The following is a 22,776-nucleotide window of genomic DNA, read 5'->3' on the forward strand; positions in this document are numbered from 1 at the left end:
ACGATCCTTTCCAATGAACTGTACTCTACAGCTACATCACGTTGAATTTGTGGCTACCTGGAGTTCATCATTACAACAACGCCAATACAATCAAATATTTTTCAAACTGAGTTCATAACATGCTTAGAGAATAACAAACTGTTATAAGATACTAAAAAACTTAACTATCTTGTAGTTAAATGCCTTGAGTTTATGTGGAATACAATCAAATACTTCCTTAATTTAATGTGCCATCTTTTGATATATTTCTTGTTTTGACAGTTTCACAAATAATTTATTAAATTTTAGAAATAAATTGACCAATTTATAAGTAAGTTTGTAAATCAATTAATATAAAATAATTAAAATTTACCTCAATATGTATAAAAGATACTGAGTCATTCTCGTAAAATTTGGTTTCATCACAAGAAATTAAGCATGTAAAAATCATTTAAAGGTATCAAATTGTCCTTTATAAAACTTAACCCTACAAAACACATCTTAATTAATGTACAAAAACAATTATATCATGTATGATGTATCTACCAAATTGGTAAAAAATAAAAACATATCGAGTACCCTAAAACTTGATTAATGTTGTACGGTAGTAAATAATTTCCCAGAAGATTTTGAATTTAATTTTATAACGTAGGTAAGCAAATTGTAGAAAGGTTGATAACAAAATCATAAATCGGAAATTAATATAAAAATTAGAGAAAATTGTGAAAAATGACCTTTTAAGTTTTAAATGGTCGACTTTTTGAAAAAGGATCTTTTAAGTGAAATCTTTTGAAAAAGGACCTATTAAGTTGTATTTTGTTTGTATGGGTACTTGGGTGAGCTTGCGAGGTGGTCAATGCCGAAGCTCCGGCGCTGACTATCACATGTTAGTCACGTGACTTTTTATTAAAAAACAAATAAAAAAATCCCCAAATTTTCCCCTTTTCCGACCTCTGTGAGAATATATGAAAAGGTTAGGTTGATAAATGAGGGAAATTTGGGAAAATATTTTATTTTTGTAAAATAAAAAAGACACGTGACTAATACGTGATAGTCAACCCCGAAGCTCCGGCGTTAACTACCATGGATCTCACCCAAGTACCCCATACAAACAAAATACAATTTAAAAGGTCCTTTTTCACAAGTTTTCACTTAAAAGACCCTTTTTCAAAAAGTCGACTACTTAAAAGGTCCTTTTTCACAATTTTGTCTAAAAATTATAAAACCGAATAGGAAATTAATAAAGAAAGCATGAATAAAATTTACCATATAAGAAGGGTTGTGAGGGAGGGGAGGATTGCTTTTGGTAGCGTTTTCATCGTCGGACAATCTTGAATTGTAAGTGATCGCAAAGACATAGGGCAATGAAGCCACTCCGGGTGGGTATTCAAATTCCAACAACATTTAATAGAGAGAGTTTGAAGGGAAGTCAAGTATTGAATGCCCTTTGGTATATCTCTCACTTGTGGAAGTGCAATTAAGGACAACTCAGAGAGAGCGTGAAGGTCTCTCCATGGAAACCCTTCCTCTTCTTCCAGTTCTAGTTTTGGACAATAACAAATATGGAGTGTTTTCAAGTTGGTGAGATACTCTATTCCTCCTCCCGACAAACTCTTTAAGTTTCGAAAACCATCAAACGTTAGACTATGAATGGAAAATGCGTACTTTTGATGAAACTCTTGTACAACACTCGACAAACTCTCCACCTCCGTTCGACACAATGTGAGATCACCAATGCTTTGTATAGACTCTCCGAAAAGGGACTTAATTATTCCCAAATTGTCTAATTTTAATTTCAACAACTTGAGAACATCACCACCAGCTGAATTTTTGTCATTGATGCTTGAAGACAAGGCCGAGCATGAGGAGGCAGCAGGGGTTGTTGTGTTTGCTTCATCATCTCTTTGTTTACAAAATGTCAGTGCTTCATTCAGGCCACACAGACTAAAATTTTTCACATTTGGACATCTAGGAAAAGACTTCAAGCTTTGACACCCATGAAGGTACAGTTTCATAAGTGACGGAAACAAAGGTGCACAATTATTATCATTCTCCATGAGCTCTACATTAGGCATGTCAAGGAGACTCAGTTCTTCGAGATGCTGGAGTTGACCCAGTGCTGGCAGTTGTTGCAAATCATGAAAATGCTGCAGGGTGATACTCACAAGCCGTGGGAGAGAGATTGCCAGAGTGGCTGCCCATTTCGGCAATGTCACACCTTTATATCCATCTATATATATTTCTCTTAGATCACAGTGTGGTTCCAGTCTTTCTAGCAATCTTTCAATAACTGCTCCCTTGCGATTCCTAGCGCCTTCATGTCGTATTGTCAAAGTCTTGATAAGTTCCTTGTTTAAAATATAAGCTCCCTCCTCAGCATTAGTCGAATTGTATTCGTATCCATTTTTAAAAACACTTCCAAGTCCACCTCTAAGGTTATTTAGAGGCACCAAGTCTTCAAGTTGACCGATCTGGCGGGCTTTCTTCGAACTTTCTGAACCCAATACAAACCATGTAAGGGTACACAGACCAGTAATGCTATCCATTCCAGCAGGCATATGAGTCAACCCAGAGCAATTTGTTAGGTCCAAATGCCTAAGATTGACTAATTCCCTCAAGTCCTTGGGCAACTCTTTTAGTAACGAACAATCACATAAGTCCAATACTTGCAAATTATAGAGTCTAGTGATTGATTCAGGAAGCGTCTTTAACTTCCAATTGTAAGAGAGATCAAGATACCTTAAATGTAATAGGTTCTTTATTGTTCTTGGTAATGCTTTTATGCCAAGCATGTGCAAGTCCTATACCCTCAAACGCCTGCATTTTGCTATTATTGTGGTCACTTGTGACTCACAATTCAATGGATGATAAGAAGGCCGAAGAAATGTGCGAATTCCCTGTAATTTCCAAGAGCATCACTTGGACTAAGCAAGAGAGAGCGCCTAACAGGAATAGCGACATGACGAGTTTTTCCTTCAAAAGGGCTTTTGCTAGTGTCCATCAAGTATGACTCCTTTCCAGCAACTTCTTGTGCAAGATCATGAATCAAATCGTGTATTTTACATGAATAAACTTCACCATGCCGGTTCTTTATAATGTCTTGAAAAAAACATCTATGTAATAAGATTGAAAAATACTCCTTACCAACATCTTCTGTGTTTTGCATATCATTAATAGGTTCAAGATAGCCTTGTGCAGACCATAGATGGATCAATAACTCTTTCTCAATCTCGTAATCCTTAGGAAACAGTGCACAATAACTAAAACAACTCTTTAATTGTGGTTTAAGGTGATGATAACTAAACTTCAATATTGGCATGATGCTCTCTTCACCTTGGCTCATTTCAGACAACTCAATTTTCTGAAATAATTTCCACTTGCTATTATCGTGACCATACGACATGCTCCCTACGACCCTTAGTGCCAAGGGAACATTTGCACATTTTTTCACAATGTTTTTACCAATGTCCACAAGTTCATCATTAACATCTCCACTCCCTTGGTTAAATGCTACTCTCCTAAACAAATGCCAAGAATCTTCATCTGACAAACCTTCTAATGTGTGCATTGGATCGTCTCCTATAGCTCCTGCCACCTTTTTTGAGCGTGTAGTCACCACGACTCGACTTCCTCTTGCACCTACTTGCAAGAAATCCCTCAACTTAAGCCATTCATCACGACTTTCGTTCCACAAATCATCTAGAATAAGGAAATATTTTTTCCCTTGTATGCACTGTCTCACCTTATTTTGCACCCCATCAACTCCAATATCACCATGATCTTGCTGAGTGGCCGACTTCAACATCTTACCAAGGATTTCTTCTATGATAAAATCATCAGAGACACAAACCCACAACTTCAAATCAAATTCATCTTTAATTCTAACATCATTGTATACAAGTTGAGCAAGAGCAGTTTTCCCTAATCCTCCCATCCCGACAATACTCACAAAAGAAACATTATCAGCTGATGAATCTGATTCATTCAACAGCATACCCATAATAACCTCCTTATCAGCATCTCTCCCAATAATACCATCTTCACATACAGAAGACCAAGTTTCCTGTTTTCTCTTAACAGGCCTATACACATCACTAAACCCAAACTGAGTACGATCTTTAGCAACATCATCCAACTCCTCTCTAATCTCCTTAATCCTTTTAGAAGTCCTAACAGCAAAAAGCAACTGATTTTCACTAGAGAAGAAAGCTTGTACCTTTTTGGAGATCTTACCACCAGGCATCATTTTCTGTCGTTGAGCAAGTGTGACAAATTCATCGAACAATCATCAGCATCATAGACAGCATCCTTGAGCTTGTTAACCCAATTCAACCCCTGATTGTTGAGCTCCTGCTGCTTGGACTCTGCATCAAGGAGGACATTCTGGATGGTTTCGACGGTGCCTCGAAGAGCCTCAAGTTCAAATTCATACTTGAACTTGGAGCACAACTCTCTCAATTCCTTGCATTGTAGTGCTGCCAATAGAGTTTGAGCAACACTCAACACTATACCTGTGGCCATTTTCTTTGTTTTCAACTCTCAATTTTGTTTTTCAATGTTTTATTCCCTCGCCAATCTGGATGAAAATATTTTTGGTATGGTCTGAATAACAGCAAAGTTGTTTATTTATAAAATGGAGGCCAAACAATAGACTCCATAGTCAAGTGAAGTGCTACGAAATTTCATCACACTTTCCCCAGCATTTTCCACTAACTCCAAGAAATAATTGAGGTCAGTGGGATCAAAATAAGCAAATGCAAGTTCACTCCGAGTGCTTTACTTCCTTTTGTATATTGACTATCTTAACTTTTTTATAAAAAAAAAAAAAAAAAAAAAAAAAAAAAAAGTTTCTTGTGGTAGCGCCAAAAGTTAACCTAACCTCCCAACTAAACCTGAATTTAGTTGCACACTTGCGCGACTACTTTATAGAATTAAATTTTAAGTCCTCAAGCTAATTCTGAGCAATTTAATTATTACTCAAATTTTTTTATCAGACTAGCCAATATGTGGTGAGTAAATTTATTTATTGTATAAGACTCTCTTAAGAGGTGTCAAAAACCTACCCGTCTGATTCGAAATTAACTTGAAAAAATGATAATTAAAATATTGACTTGTTTAGACCCAATACTTTAACTTGACTTGAATTTAAAATTAGATTCTGTCTGATTTTACCAAACCCGACTCAGACACCTAATAATTTATACTATATTACTAATAATATAATCTAGTACGAGTAATTAATTGTCAAATCAGATCAATAGATAGAAGACAAAAATAAGTTGAATTGAAGAGTAAGCGATCTAACCCAGTGGCTACTACGTAATAAAGTTGTGTGTATAAAATTATCAAGTCAGGCCAACGAAAGTTAAATTTATTGGAGAAGAAATGTCAAAGTAAATGTCAAGGAAATAACATTTGCTTTATTTAGCTACTTAATCTTGCATTTTCATCAAGGAAAGATAATGTAAATTTTGACAATTTGACATCACATGAATTGGTACTAAAATCCAACTGTTTAAACATTTACATTGAAATATGTTGTATTACTTGTATATATATAGGCAGGCTATGCAATTTCTTAAATTAATTTCAATTTTCCATTGTCAACAGCTATGCAAATGACAAACAAATGCATAGAAGCTAATTTACAAACCATGTATTTCGGTTGTGTTATCCATGTACGAGACTACGAGTAATTTTATTCTGCTACTATAGTTGTTTGGGACTTCAAATATAACAATATGCATGGTAATTTGTTGAAGTATATCCCACCAAGTAACACATGTAAGAGTCCCACATTGATTGAAGAAGAGAGAGTTAAACACTTTATAAGGCTAAGGGGCTACTCCTCCTATAGCCATATGGTTTTGGGATGGAACCTCCTTAGACTTGTGAAGTGAACTCTCTCTCTTGGTTTGCGGGTATGGCCCAGGCCCGCGTTTAACATGGTATTAGAGCCAGGCCCACGATCTCACGATTGGGGCCTTAATGGCTAAGGTATACTGGGCCAAAAACACTATGAACCTCTCACATGTGAGTAGGAGTGTTGAGCCCATGAACAACCTACATGTGAGCATTCTTCTGTCCCACACTTAAAGGGGGAGTGTAGTGGTAATGAAATCCCACATTGAAAGAATTTAAGAGTTACCACCACAATATAAGGCTAAGGGGCTACTCCCCTCATTGCCATATGGTTTTGAGGTGGAACCTCCTTGGTCTTGTAAAGTGGTGGACTTGCACTCTCCCGTGACCGGTGCGACCCAGACCCGTATTTAACATAATTTTTCGTCCATAGTTCTTAACTCGATCTATGGAGCTTCATTTTGGGAATAAACATGAATGTTGCCAAACAGTAAATTAAAGTGATTATACAAGTTGAAGCAAGAAACCTAAAAAAACAAGCTCACTTGGACTAGTTCTGACCTGGTTTGGACAGCCTGCGAGAGCCAGACTGATAAGTGAACCAGACTCATTGATGCATAATTAGACAATTTAGGCTTAATTCAGTGTCAAAATAATATATATATATATATATATATATATATATATATATATATATATATATATATATATATATATATATATATATATATATATATATATATATATATATATATATATATATATATATATATATATATATATATATATATATATATATATATATATATATATATATATATATATATATATATATATATATATATATATATATATATATATATATATATATATATATATATATATATATATATATATATATATATATATATATATATATATATATATATATATATTATTGTGCATTACTAGTCATAATGATAAAGTTAGCGCAGTGGTTTTGTTTTGATTACAAAGTCCTCTCCATATCTATGAGCGTGGGATCGAATCCCCTTCGAGCCTATATTTTTAGCCTCCATTTAATTTTAAATGTATACCCAATTAATTACCAATTGACTAACTGACTATAGCTAAACTTGCAACTACTTTAATACTCGTAGTTAAGTGGATTGGGCTTGTGTTCTAGAGGACCTAATTATTTTACTTTACTTCTTTTTTTAAAAATATTAGCTTATGTTTGAAAACTTCAAAAAATTTGAACGCTTAAGCAAATATTTTCAGAGGAAGAATTAGTATAATATCGATGTTTGTTTTTTAACTACTTTTTTTTAGACTGTTTTTTAACTACTTATTTTGGATTTTTTGGTTGTAAAACTTTAAGTACATCCGTTAATATTATGTGCAAGTTTAGGGTATTATTGATTGATTGATTTTGAATAAGTTTTGTTATATTGAGTTTATTGTTAATTTTATTACTTCATAGTTCATACGGAGTATTAGCTGTAGACCTTAATATTTTTAAGTTGTGTCAGTTAATTAGTAGACTATCTTGATTCAATAATTAATTTATGAGAACTTTTACTTATATTAATTAATTTGATTGCTTGCAAGACGTGTAGGTTAGATTTATTTCCCCCTTAGTATATGTTTGGTATTATAGGGGAATGAAAACAATTTGAGTAGATTGTGATTGATTAAGGAAACATATTTTGTTTCCACTAGCTAGTTTGTCAAGGGTAGCAAATTGGGGGATTTTGTTACCCTTAGGAAAGGGTACTTGTTACTTTTAACACATACCAAACAACTAGAATTGGAAAGCTTTATTGAATCCGTTTCTTATATCTAAAATTACTATACCAAACGCACCCTTAAAGAAATCACATAGAAAAATTCAAATTATTGATGCAACATAACATCCTAAGCAATTAAACTGCAGGCTGTGTTCTGTGGATCATTGAAGGGATCAAATAATGCATATAAAATGAAAGCGTAATTCATGCATTGTTGAAGTAATTAAACTAAACCTAATCATTTGATTTACAAATCTTAGTATGTATTCCGGCAAAATATTTTAATGCATCTTACAACTTAAGCACAGCTATTACACATTATTAATTTTAATTAATCATTTCAAAACCCTTATATAAAGGATTGATACTTGATACCATGCATATCATAAACCTAAACTCATAGTTATTTATCTATATACTTTCTCTTCTCTTCTTAAGCACATCCTCATAACACCTTAATTATCTCCAAAGAATTCGTACGAAAAACTTTGAAACAAAATGGCTCCTCAACTCACAAAGTCTTTAGTCATCTTGGCGATGGCAATGTTTGTCATGGCCTATGCTGTCTCGGCTGCTCGAAACCTGGATGAACTTCCAGTGACAGTGACATGGGATGCTAATGTGGGGGTTGTTCGTGCATCCGGCACAACCAAATTCCCAATGAACGGTTGTGTGAATGCCGATGGGCTTGCCGTCGAAGCCTGTGGGAGCTTGGGGCCTCCCATTGAAGGCCATGTTAATACTTTCTTAGATGGCAAACTTCCCGGCCAAAACTGATGTTATAGCCTTCGCTTTGTTGGTGCATTATTTTGATGCGGAGCTACTTTATTCATTCACTATTATTTTACGTCTTATTTTTCTATTTAAATGATGTATGTAAGTATGTAACCAATTTTTATTGGTAATACTTCTCACATATGATTTATGTGTTTCGATTTCAGTTTATTTTCAGTTTAAAATTGTATACTTGATTTTACCGTTTTACGCATAAAAAAAGTGTTTAAATCTTGTGTCAAAAAAAAAAAAAAAGTGTTTAAATCAAATGTAATAAATTTCAAATTTTAATTCTCTTGACCTTTTATATTTTGGTCATTTAGTTGTCTTTTTCTTGTCATTCATCAACATAATAGCAAATGACGATTCTTTTTCGAAAATTCTACAATAAACGACGTGTACCGCTATATACCACTAAAGCAATGTACCGTAATGTACCACTAAATTAAATATATATTATATTTATTTCATTTTAAAAACATGATTCAACTCTAGCTAAGATGGTAAATTGCATTATTGGTTTGATTTGTGGTTTAAGGATCAAATCTGCATACTCACCATACATTATATCAATTTTCTACCCCACGTATATTCTTCACCAATTTTGATTTTTTTTTTCTTTCTTTTTTTTGGGGTAAGGACTTCACCAATATAATTGTGACAATTGTAAGGAAATTCATTAAAAGCAGATATTTTTCTTTTTAAACCTTTCAGTGTCCATGATTTGTATTAGGTAGTTGTTTCAATTATTTTTTTGACGAGATTGGCTGCTCATATTAACCAGCCAAAGCAATCTATTGAAGAATAAAACTAAAAAAAAATATGTATAACCATAATAAATCGAAGGTATGAAAAGAAGCACTAATCAATTTGATTATTCTTTTTTTATGATATTTATTCAATTTTGAAATTTTATTTGGGTTTATATTAATCTGTTACAATGGCTACCAAATTGTTGTAGCCATTGAATATAAATTAGGGTTTTAAATTAATGAGAAGGAGGGATTGAAATTAACAAAAACAATTAATTTATACTTAGAAATAAAGATTAAGGTAACATTTTAGATTGATGAACGGAGAGATTGATATTGAAAAAACCAATAAATCAGAATCTTGAAATCTGTTGAATAATGTTATTCCCAAATTATAATTTGCTTCCATCTTTAATTGTGATGAAAAAAAAAGCGAAGGAGATAGGCAGAATGAGATACCAGGGTAGGATAGAAACAAGAAAAATCGTGAGAAATATAAATTAAAAGGGGTCAAGTGTTTTTTTTAACTTCACAAAAAAAAAGCACTGAAAAAAAAAATACAAAAAAAAAAAAATCAACTATAAAAGGATATAAATTTAAAAGGAATCTGAAAGAGATAAACTTTTTTCTTTTAAAAAAAAAATACTAATACATAGCAGTACATATCAGTTACAGTACGTCAGTACATAGCATTGCACGTCATGTACTGTAGACTCTCCCAATTTTTTTTTTTCGAAATTGGAGTGGTAATTACGGAATCCCCCGTTCCCAAATGAAAGCTTCATTAAACTAATTTTTTTGTCCTTGCATAAAGATCTCATCTTAACTAAATATATCACTCCCTCTATTTTTAAAAATTTATTCTCATTTCCACTTTACAAGTTAGTCAATGCACATTTTAGATCGTAAAAATCTATGATTGTTAGTAAAAATATAAAAGTTTGATACTACTCTAAAATTATTTATGTATCAAGATCTATTAAACAAGAACCCACCTGATTATGTATGTTTATAAAAGTTTCGCAGTGGCTACAATCATTATAATCGTTAAAGATGAACCATTGATATGCAATATTAAATCATAGCCATTCATTAATTTGACTACGTAATTTTAGTAATAATAAAAATAAATTATATAAATACTAGTTTTGACTCCAAAAAACCAAATATATCAAACGATGCGGGTTAAAATTAGATGTAATCTTCCCCAGCGAGTCGAGCAAGATACTATATCTGTTAAATGCAGTTTTGTATGACTTGTAGTTTTAATTTTATGGGTAGAGTTCATCTTACCAAGTAAGGTATTAGGCATCATGTAATTCTTAGTTCTATGAATAGGAGTTAGAATTAGAGATAATTTAATTGTAAGTGAATCAAAAATCATAATACCTTCATTGTCATTCTTCCATTTTTCGTTTATGATTTTTGTTTTGTTTTTATATATATATTTTCATTTTTTTTTATTTTTTTTATAGATGAGGAAGATGATGATTCGTATTAATTTTGATCAAAAAATTGTAGACCTTAGATTCTTCTGTGGTTATTAATAATGAAACAACAATCAAGATTCAAGATACATTTGTCAAAAAAAATAAAAAAGTCAAGATACTTTCTTCATAATTTGAAGGTTAAACTATGGTGATTTTGCAATTGTGAATAGCAGGTTTTTTTTTTTAATAACTGAAAACACTTTTAAATTTATATTTAAAAAAATATTTAATGTTAATTAGATGGATGGACAAGATTGGTTTTTAAAAATAAATGGTTAAGATTAAAAATAATTACAATGGCCACAATTTCTCTGTAGTCATTGAATAGTCATCCTTTATCATTGTAAGTAAATTAAATTCAATGTCAATTTTAGTTAAATTTTTTTTTCCAGGTTGGTTTAAAACATGTCAGGTCTCTCCTAAACAAACAATCCTTTCTAGATAAAAAAAAAAAGTTCTTTGTTTCAATATAATAGTTTTGATGAAAAACATTTTATTTTCATCGTTTGGTTAATTAGTAAAGCGTAGGCAACAATTTTTTTCAAAAGTAAAAAAAAAGTTCTTCAAATAGTGGAAAATATTTCCTTATGAAAATGAGGTATGCCAAATTTCTAATAGAAAATCATTTACTCGGTAAATATCTTCAATCACAGCAAATTGATCCTAGTTTTGATAATATTTTGAGTTGTAGATACTCCTACTAATATTTTTTTTTTATTCTTTTTGAGGGATACTCCTATACTAATATTATGTTAAGGAGATACGCACAATACTCAACAACATTAGTGCAGTTTTTACACCAAAAAGTAATCCCAATTTTAAAAACACATTAACTTATTACCATTTTACCTTAGCGCTAAAACACTAAGGGTTTGTTCTGATTGACTAAACTGAATTGAACTGAACTTATTGGAGCTGGGCTGAACTGAATATTTTTTGAGAGAAGGAAATTAAGATAAGGAACTGAACTGAACTGAACTAATTACTGAACTGAACTGAACTGAATTGATTGGAGCTGAATTCAACTGAACAGAACAGAATATAAGCTGAAGAGAACATGCCCTAGCATGTGGAATAGATTATGTTAACCCAATTACGTAGCTCATGTTAACCCAAATATTCTGTTGAGCCCTTGAGTTTATATTTCATACTCTCTCCCCCGCTCCTAAATAATTAACACGTGAATTTTTTTTTTTTCACTATTTAAATATTAACTTTGACCATCATTTTTTAATAATGAATAAAAAAACAATTTTATCATATAAATCTAAGGTTAATTCTTCAAAAAAATATATACATATATAAGTCTAAGGTTAAACTTGTGCGTTGATATGTGTTATACTAATAAGCAATAAAACAGAAATTGCTTATCTTTTGATGAGTGAACCAAATTGATAATAGCCGTGTCGTGGAGAACCACTGACCTAAAAGACGATTCCGCGCTACCTCCCGATGCAGTAGACTAGAAGCAGTCGCCCTCCAGGATAAGCACGGCGCCAGAGTTTATGTGCACTCACAAACCCGACTGGAATTCAAAATACTTGCCTAGAAAACAGAAAAGAAAGAACTCGTGTTTAGATGATTTTAGAGAAGAGAAGATTGTTGTTGTTGTGTGTTTTGGCTAAAGAAAGACCGAGTATATATAGCCACTCAATGGAAAACGGCAAGCATAAAACAAGGGAGGAACTTAGCCAAGAAATTGTCCAGATTAATTTGGCTAGTCAAGAACGGAAGCAGTATTCAAGGAATTGAATCAGTCAGCTACAATCAAGGAATTAAAGGTTGATTAAATTACGCAATAGTCAGAAAATCCCAACAGTAAAAAACGGATGAAAAAGGAATATTCTGTCTACAAAGAAAGGAAATAAAATTTCTCCAAAAAGATAACAAGGACTCACGCCCGCGCATCACAATCCCCAAGACCCCAAGTCCCGAGGCCCGAGCTTGACCCAGCTTGATGCGCATGTATGTGTGTGTGTGTGGGGTATAACACCCACCCCCACTCACTTTACTAAGGCCCCATTCTTTAGAGCTGCTCTGCTGAAATCTGCTCTGCTCTGTCTGCCCTGCTTTGTCCTCCTCTGCTTAAAATTAATACTCCCTCCGTGTTCTTTTTAAGTGATACACTTTGACCGGCACATAGTTATAGGCAATTTAATTGACTTAAATAAAATAAGAGGTAAGTGGGGTAGTGGAGTATTAAAAAATTGTTAAAGAAAGATAGTGGGGTTACTAGTTTATTGAAAAGTAATGAATGTGAGAGGAAAGATATAATAAAAAAGTAGTAGTGGGTTTGAGTGGGGGCCATGAGAGGAGAGAGATATAATATTTTTAATGTATTTTTTTGCCAAAAAAGGAAGTGTATCACTTAAAAAAACACGGCCGGAAATGGAAAGTGTATCACTTAAAAAAATACGGAGGGAGTACTTAATATTGAATTATCATTATCATTATAATAATTAATAATAATAAATAATTGTATTTAATAATAATAATAATAATTATTATCTAATAATTATAATATTAATTTTTAATAATAATAATAGTAATATTTATAGTAATTATAATAATGATAATAATAGTAATAATAATACTTATAATTAATACTACTACTACTACTACTACTACTACTACTACTACTACTACTACTACTACTACTACTACTAATAATAATAATAATAATAATAATAATAATAATAATAATAATAATAATAATAATAATAATAATAATAACAATAATAATAATAATAATAATAATAATAATTGATTTATTATAATAAAGATTTATATTAAGATAATAACTAATATTTAAATATAATACTAATTATTAATTTTTGATAATAATAATAATAAAAATAATATTTATTACTCCCTCCGTTTTTTTTATATGCATCACTTGGGAATGCACATAGTTTTAGGAGATAACTAGTGTGTATCCCGGGCGATGCCCTGCGTTGCTAATTTGTGTACTTCATACTTTAATTTAACAATTATGTTGGACTATTTGTGTAGTTAGTGTGTGTAGTGGTTCGGGCATTGCCTTGGATGTCACTTTTTTTTTTTTTTTTTTTTACATCATATGTTTTTATATTTTAATCTTGTGAAAATTAAATGAATTATATTACCTCTAATTTACTTAATAGATGAAAGGAATATTATAATATTATGTGAAACTTGAAACATTAATAATAGTTGGTTGAGATGGTAAAAGTATTACCTATGTATATTGGAGGTTATGGGTTCGAATCTTGTTGTAAGCATATTTTATTTTGTTAAATGAAGTGGCTAGCTTACGTTGCGCATATATGTTGGATGATGACATGGCATTGTAACATAGGTACACATACTTTGAAGAGTGTCACGTGGCACCGTTCCTTTAAAAGGAACGCCTTTTAATATATAGTATAGATTATAATATTGTGAGTGGGTGAATAAATTATTATAATAAAAGTATGATGGGGACCATGAAAGAGAAAGTATGTGAGAGAGAATAGATATTTTATTATTTAAGTGGGGACATAAAAGAGAGAGAAATGATAAAATAATTTGAGTGGGGTTTAAAGTAAGAGAGTGAAATAATAAAATATAGTATAACTTTACAAAATATAGAAGTGATGCATATAAAAAAAAACACCCATAAAAGGAAATTAATGCATATAAAAAAACGGAGGGAGTAATTTTTTATAATAATAATAATAATAATAATATTAAAATTATATTTAATAATAATTATTATTATTATTATTAATATAATAATAATAATAATTAATATTTAATAACAAAATTTAATGATTATAATAATAATGTGATAATATTAATAATAGTAATAGTAGTAGTAATAATAATAATAATAATAATAATAATAATAATAATAATAATAATAATAATAATAATAATAATAAAATCTGCTATGCCCTGCCCTGCACAGCAACTCAAAAGAACAGGGCCTAAATAGTGCTAAAGAACTACAATATAAAAACAAGGCAAAACCTTATTCCACAACCAATGTGGGACTTCTCCCTTTCATTTGTTTTTCTCTCTCTCCTGTTTTTCCCAACTCTCTTGTTTTGAACTTCCAAGAATATGTGTGTCAACTTTAACTTTATCAATTTCCTAAATAATAAAAAATAAAAAAAATAAAAAAAACCCTTAACTTTAATGGAGGGAATAATTTAATTAAATAAAATACTTCCCTCTATTTGAAACAATATACACCAATACAAAGGCACTACATGTCTTAATGTCTACATATAATAAGAAACTTTCATGTATCTCCTTAAAAACGACATTCTTGAGGCAATCATGTATAATATTGTAATATTGGAACAAGAAAGCAAGAATATACGCAGTCCTATGTTTTCACCCACAACACAAAATTGTTAATGCTAAAATAAGGCCAATAATTGACGTGCAATAACATAACATTCTAAGCAATTAAAAGCTGGATGTGGATTACTTTTTCATCAACTTACTACTTGAATAGATCAAATACAAATTAAATGAAAGTGTTCATGCATTATTAGAGTATTACATTAATCCGGCCTAATCATTTTATTTACAAGTCCAAATTCGTGATCTTCGTGATCCATGACTTAATATTTTAAAGCAAAATAACAACATGAACACAACTATTAGATGTACTGTTATTCATCTTAATTAATCATTTCTAAACCCTTATATAAAGGGTTGATACAATCATACCATGCATATCATAAAATTAAACTCATAGCTATTCATTCATCCTCTTATTTGCCTCCTCTTCTTAAGAACACCCTCATACCACCTTAATCTTCAAAGAATTCGTACTTAAACCAAAAATGGCTCCGCAACTCACAAAGTCTTTAGCCTTGTTGGCAATGACAATGTTTGTCATGGCCTATGCTGTCTCGGCTGCTCAAAACCTGGATGAACTTCCAGTGACAGTGACAGTGGATGCTGATGCAGGGGTTGTTCGTGCATCCGGCACAACCAAATCCCCAATGAACGGTTGTGTGAATGCCGATGGGCTTGCCGTCGAAGCCTGTGGGAGCTTAGGGCCTCCCATTGAAGGCCATGTTAACACTTTCTTAGATGGCAAACTTCCTGGCCAAAACTGATCATATTATTGCACTCACCTCGTGCTTCATTATTTTCATGCGCTATTTTTAGCAGATTTTTTTTTTTTTTTTTAAACATTTTGACTGGTTTGACTTGTAATTTCTATTCTTTCATTTGTACGTCTCATCATTCAGTTTGGTTTGTTTTCTTTTCAGTTTGGTTTTGTATACTAGCCTTTACAAATTTACGTATACAAAAGGTATGAAAATGTCATTCCTTTTCTCTTGTCATCCAAAAACATAATGTATCCAATTGATTTTTTTTTTTCACAAAAAGGACAATGACAAATCTTGACCAAAAATATTGTTACAAACTTGAACATGATAAAACTTATGTTTTGAGAGTTGTACTTGACTAGACCCAAACTTAATTCGCTCCTAAAATGAGCCAATAAGGACCATAAACCTAACTTGATAAAATCCCAACCGTTTTATGCTCTTGCAACAACTAGAGCATAGCTAAATTGAAAATTATGTTCTCTTCAGGTTAATTAAGTGCTGGCTCTCGATCATACCAAGCAAGTCTTACAATTTTAAGAGAAAATATGCGGAAAAAATTAAAAATTTGTGTGGACTTGGTGGTTTATAATATATTATTGTGGACTTGATGTTCATAGGCGTTGTTTAGGGTAATTTTACCCCGTCATGTGGACCAACCAGAGGGCGACACGAGTCAGCCCAAGGATGGTCCAAAGTGGACCTATCCCTGCTTGACACGTGTCACCTCAGATATTTGGGGGAAATGACGGGTTTCAGGCCCAAATCCCGAGAAAGCCGCAATGCGGCGCAGCCCACCACTGATTAGGGTTCTGTGACCTAATCAGGGGCACAATTCCCAAGGACCCTATAAATAGGGAGATTCCCCTCTTTTGGAGGGCACGTTTTTCCATTTTATTACAAACTGTCCCTTTGATAGAGACAACTGAGCTAGAAATCCTAGCAGATCCCCACCTAAATTTCCGCACCTTTTTCTCTCCTTTCAAGTTACTAACTTGATCGTCGGAGGCGGAGCACCTACCAACTGGTGTCTCCGTTTGTCTTGCAAGTACAGGCCGCACCGGACTAGTCTTCGAGCTGTAACTCTCTCGAGGGACAAAAACACCCAAAACATTTGGCGCCGTTTGTGGGGAGAGTACCTCAAGATGGTTCAAAGTTCTGTACCAATTCTCAACTCTACTTCTCTACGTCCGGTTACTCAGGCGGGTAACCAAGAGGACTTGCAGCCGGTTATTCAACCGGAAGGTTTTGAAATCCCCCAACCTCCGCCTCAGCCTCAGCCTCAGCCAGAGGTATTCACTGAGGAGGAGGAAGAAGAAGACAATGATGTGGAGACCTACATAACCAAAGATGGCTCCCTCATCTCTAAATCCATTCGTTCCAGAGATCAACTGGAGCGAAATCTAGACCAGGCGGGCCCAAGCAGGCGCCCCTCTGGGAGGTTAGACGGGGAAACCCGGAAGGCCAGAGGAGAGGCTCCAGTCACCCGGAACGAGCTCATGAAATTCATGAACTCCTTCAAGGGTGAAATTAAGGAGATGATCAACAACAAGGCAGGCTCAAGTAAGAGTCCGCCGGCTAAAAAGACTCCCAATGATGGGAAGAAGAAGAAGCCGGTCAAGGACAGGCAGCCAACTCCTCATCCAAAGGAGAAGGCAGCCGCAAAACTTGACTAGTCCAAGATTCTGATGCCCCAGAGGCAGCCCCGGCAACCCCAGCCGGAGGCCAAAAAGACGTCTACCTTCGATGCTAGACAAGTCATCAATCGAAGGAGGCAGCAACAGTCTGAGTCATCTTCTACCTCAAGCTTTCTAGACAGCTTCAAAGAAGCTTCTGCAAGGAATTCTATGTCTTTGCATGAGAGTCGGACAGGCGATAAATCCGTCAACACCGAACCTCAACTGATGATAGGGTCTATGTCATACGCACCCCAGGCGCAGTATGGGCAATATGGCCTCCAGTTTATGCAGCCACCCCCATTCGGAGGTCAGGCGGCATATACCAATGTTTAGGCACTGGACTGGCAGCTGCGGCTAATGAGGCTAGGCGAACAGTCGTCCGCCTTTGCAGCCAATATAACCGAGGCGGCTCAGCCGTCCAAGGATAAGAATGTGTTGGTGGGCACCTATGATGGTACCACCAACCCAGAAGACCACTTGATGGCATACACCAACCTCATGTGCTTACAGGGTTGGGACGATGCCACCTGGTGTCGATGTTTCCCGGCTACACTGAAGGGCATTGCCCAACAGTGGTTTGGCAACTTGCCAGCCGGCTCAATTGATTGCTTCAAGAAGCTAGCCTTCTTGTTTGCCACCAACTTCTCAATGAACATCCCTGCTAAGAAAACGAGCCTTGATTTGAGCACCGTTAAGCAAGGTGAGAGGGAAGGGCTACGCTCATATGTCAGGCGGTTCAACCTGGTCAGAATACAGATTCAGGGACTGTCTGACGAGGTAGCTTTTACAGACTTTTTCAAGGGTCTGAAGGACGGGTCGGCTTTTAAGTTCGACCTTGTCCGAAAAGGGGCATTTACGCTACAGGCGGCCCTGAGGGAGGCGGAGAGCTACATACAAGCTACCGACCTCTGCACGCCTGGAAGCCAGTCAGACTCCAAGAAGTCTGACAAACAAAAAGAAAGCCGGTCTGCTCAGCCGGGTAACAAAAAAGAAGAGAGCAAAAAGAGAAAAGAATTCCGGGCGGTTAGTGATTCGACCAGCCGTCCCAGAAGAAAAAGAGAGAGTTTAAACCGTACGTCCCCAAGTACGAGTTTAACAAAGACTGCAACTCCATCCTCATGGAGGTAAAGGACCGGCTGTCTATTGAGAAGCCGAATCCAATGAAGAGTTCCGTCCATTCACGGAACAAAAATAAATTTTGCCAGTTCCATGAGGAGGTTGGCCATGACACCAACGACTGCTTCAGTTTACAGCGGACGTTGGACCGTCTGGCTGATAAAGGGCTTCTAAAGTCCTACATTTCAAAGTCCCCAGCTGGGGCAAAAAAGAAAACAAGGGTCAGTCCTCCAAGGCTACCCAGCCTACTAGTAGTTCGGATACCGACAAGGATCCGGTCTACACTACAGCAGGCGGATTTTCATGTGGTGGCACTACCATCCGGGGCACCAAGAGCCATCTTCGAAAGATGGACAAGGATGATGATGATGAGCAGGCGTCTGCCAGTTCCACCTTCCCAGACGTCCTCATAACTGAGAAGGACAAGGGCAGCGTCCGCCGTCCGCATGACGACCCGGTCGTCATTGAATGTAAGGTTGCCAATCAACTGGTTGGACGGATCCTTATTGACACCGGCAGCTCGTCGGACATTATCAGCCTCCGGTGCCTGCAGAAGCTGAAATACAATGTCAGCAGCATGCATCCGGTCACCCACCCCTTGGTTGGTTTTGGGGGTGGGATGGTCTACCCAGCCGGCAGAATTGACTTGCCCATCCGGCTGGGAGAAAAAGGCCAGGGACGACATATTGTCGTCAGATTCTTGGTCGTGGAGGAGTTGACCGCCTACAATATCATCCTTGGTAGGCCAACCCTCAACGAAGCCAAGGCGGTGATCATCCCGTCTCTCATGCTCATCAAGTATGAGCGGGATGATGGCTCTGTTGGTTCCCTGAACGGGGATCAGAAGACGGCTCGGGAGTGCTCATCTCAGCCGTTAAAGACACTGTGGCCTCAGACGGCCAAGAGAAGGAACCAATAGACCTTGACGATGTCAAGGATGCCAACCCTGCCCCACCAGCCGTTGGTAAGAAAAGAAAAGCGCCTCTGCTGGTGGAGGTGAAGAAAGAGAAAAAATAGCAATCACTGACCTGGGAACGGTGAAAATATTGATCTCGTTCTGGACGACAGCCTTCCAGAGCGTACTGTGAAGGTTGGGACGGTTGCTTATGCTTCTCTGGGTGCAAGCTTGCACCTTCTGCTGAAAGAATTCAAAGACATCTTTGCCTTTGAAGTGGAAGAGATGCCAGGCGTCAGCCCGGATCTCGCTGTCCACAAACTCGCCGTGGATCCCAAAAAGAAGCCCATCCGGCAAAAGAAAAGAAACCATGGCGAGGAAAGAAGTCAGGCGGCAGCTGCCGAAGTCAAAAAGCTGCTAGACGCCAGGTTCATTCGGCCCTGTAATTTCCCCGACTGGGTGGCCAATGTGGTCCTTGTCAAGAAACCGAATGGGACCTGACGCATGTGTGTTGACTACACAGACCTCAACAAGGCGTGTCCAAAGGACAGTTACCCGCTTCCAAAGATCGACAGTCTGGTCGACTCTACAGCCGGTCACGCCTTGATGAGCTTTAAGGATGCCTACTCCGGCTTCCATCAGATACCCCTCTGGAAAAAAGATCAAGAGAAGACGGCCTTCGTCACTGATTTGGGGTTATCTTGTTATACTGTGATGCCGTTTGGCTTGAAGAATGCGCCTGCCACCTTCCAACGGATGATTAATACGGTCTTCATTAATCAAATTGGGAGGAATGTGGAGGCGTACATCGATGACATGATAGTCAAATCCAAGCCACAGACGGATCATCTTGCTGATCTCCGAGAAACATTCACCACCCTCAGGCGGCATAAGGTCAGGTTAAACCCCAAGAAATGCGTCTTTGGTGTTGAGTCTGGGAAGTTTCTCGGATTCCTGATTGATCAAAAGGGGATAGAGGCTAACCCCGAAAAGATACAAGCGGTAATTGACAAGAAGTCACCCCGTTCTGTCAAGGAAGTTCAAAGACTAACTGGTTTCCTGGCGGCCTTGGGGAGGTTCCTCAGCCGGTCAGGTGACAAATGCCTTTACTTCTTCCAAGCAATCAGGAAGAAGACCAGGTTTGAATGGGGAGACGATGCTGAGACGGCATTCCAGAAGCTAAAAGAGCACCTGCACTCTCTGCCTAGGCTGGTCAGTCCTCTGCCTAGGGAGATGTTGTACATGTATTTGGCCGTCTCAGATCATGCTCTCAGTGCCGTTCTCCTTGCTGAGCGAGACGGCGTTTAGCTCCCGGTTTACTTCATTAGCCATGTCCTTAAAAATGCTGAACTCCGGTACCCCGTGGTTGAAAATTTTGGCCTTGCTTTGTGCATGGCATTCAAAAAATTGAAGCCTTACTTTCTGGCTCATCCGGTGGTGATTTACACCGACCAGCCACTCAAGCGGCCAATGTCTACCTTGGAGTCATCCGGCAGAATGTTGAAATGGGATATTGAAATGCAAAGTCTTGAACTCACTTACGAACCAAGGAAGGAAGTGAAAGGTCAGGCATTTGCCGACTTCACTGTGGAAATGACTCGTCCGGTGGCCCCGGATAATCTTGATCAGGTTTGAAAAGTGTATGTAGACGGGAGCTCTACAAAGAACGGCTGTGGTGCAGGCGTAATTTATGAGTCTCCTGAGGGGGACAGATATGAGTATGCACTGCGGTTCAAATTTCAGGCCTCAAACAATGAGGCGGAATATGAAGCCCTGCTAGCCGGAATCCGCATGTGTAAGGCGGCAGGGGCAACAAAAATTGACGCCTACTCTGATTCACAGTTGGTCGTTAGCCAATATGAGGGAAAATTTGAGGCAACTTACCCGGCTATGATCAAATATCTTCAGGCGGTCAAAGAGGAGGCTGGGTCACTTGAGGAGTTTCATTTGAATCAAGTACCCAGGTCTGATAACAACCAGGCGGATGCACTGTCAAAACTTGCATCTTCCGCCTGCCATGATACGCCTCGATCAGTCTTTTGGGAAGTACTTGAAAAAAGAAGCATCTATGAAGATCCCATTGGAGTCCTAGACCGAAGCTCTACCTGGATGGATGGCATCCGGGCATATCTCTCAGACGGTACACTTCCTGATTCACCATAGGAGGCAGCCGTTCTGAAAAAGCGAGCCGCAAGCTTCGAGTTAAGAAATGGAGAGCTCTTCAAGGCGGGGTTTCTTAAGCCTCTTCTGAAGTGTGTAATCCCAGAAAAGAGGAAGGAAGTTCTTGAAGACTTGCACTCGGATTCTGTGCCTCCCATATAGGCGGCAGATCCCTAGCCGTCAGAGCCAGACGACATTACTTTTGGCCCACTCTAGAGGCAGACGCCAAGGAATTGGTGAGGAAATGTGACAAGTGCCAGAAATTTGGCAAACTTATTCACCGTCCGGCTACTGATCTGACGGCCATCCACAGCCTAATCACGTTTGCAAAATGGGGCATGGACATTTTAGGTCCTTACACGCCTGCACCAGGCGGAAAGCGTTACATCTTGGTGGCTGTGGATTACTTTACCAAGTGGGTAGAGGCTGAGGCGGTAAAGAATATCAAGACATCAGACGTCATTTCTTTCATCTGGAAGAATGTTATCACCCGGTATGGGGTTCCTATGTCCATGGTGTTTGATAATGGTCCTCAGTTTGAGACGCCTCAGCTAAAAACTTGGTTAGGAGATCAAGGGATCTTAAGTTGTTTTGCATCAGTCGGCCGTCCCCAAGCAAACGGCCAAGTTGAAGCCTTCAACAAATTGATCTCAGACGGCATTAAGAAGAAAATTGAAAGAGCCGGTGGCTTATGGGCTGAGGAATTAATCCATGTCCTATGGGCCATCCGGACAACAGCAAAGGGGGCAACCGGTGAAACCCCATTTCTCATGGTTTACGGTGCTGAAGCCGTCTTGCCCATTGAACACTATGAGCCGACTCTCAGGGTCATGCTTTATGATGAAGAGGCAAACTGGGAGGCAATGCGCCTGGCATTGGACTCACTCCCAGAACGCAGGGGCAATGCCGCCTTGCGTCATGAGATTTACCGTTTGAGAATGACAAGAGCCTACAACAAGAGAGTACACAGGCGTCCTTTGAAAGTGGACGACCTAGTGTTACGGAAAATGGAGGCAACCGATAGGGCCAATGAGCTTGGAAAGCTAACTCCTAATTGGGAAGGCCCCTACCGGATTTATGAAGAAGTAAGAGATGGCACCTACGCCTGGAAACTCCAGACGGCAGGCGCCTGCCTAGAACTTGGAATGTAGACAATTTGAAAAAGTACTACTTCTGAGATTTGTAATTTTTGTAAACAAGAAGTACA

General features: G+C 36.9%; 1 pseudogene; it reads right to left on the reverse strand.

The window, feature by feature from the left end:
• Positions 1 to 1,241: 1,241 nt before the first annotated feature.
• On the reverse strand, positions 1,242 to 4,500 carry LOC145596744 (putative disease resistance protein RGA1; annotated as a pseudogene).
• Between the last annotated feature and the right edge of the window lie 18,276 nt (positions 4,501 to 22,776).

Source organism: Chenopodium album, chromosome 20 (assembly GCF_948465745.1).
Source record: "Chenopodium album chromosome 20, dcCheAlbu1.1, whole genome shotgun sequence".
Taxonomy (NCBI): Eukaryota; Viridiplantae; Streptophyta; class Magnoliopsida; order Caryophyllales; family Amaranthaceae; genus Chenopodium; species Chenopodium album.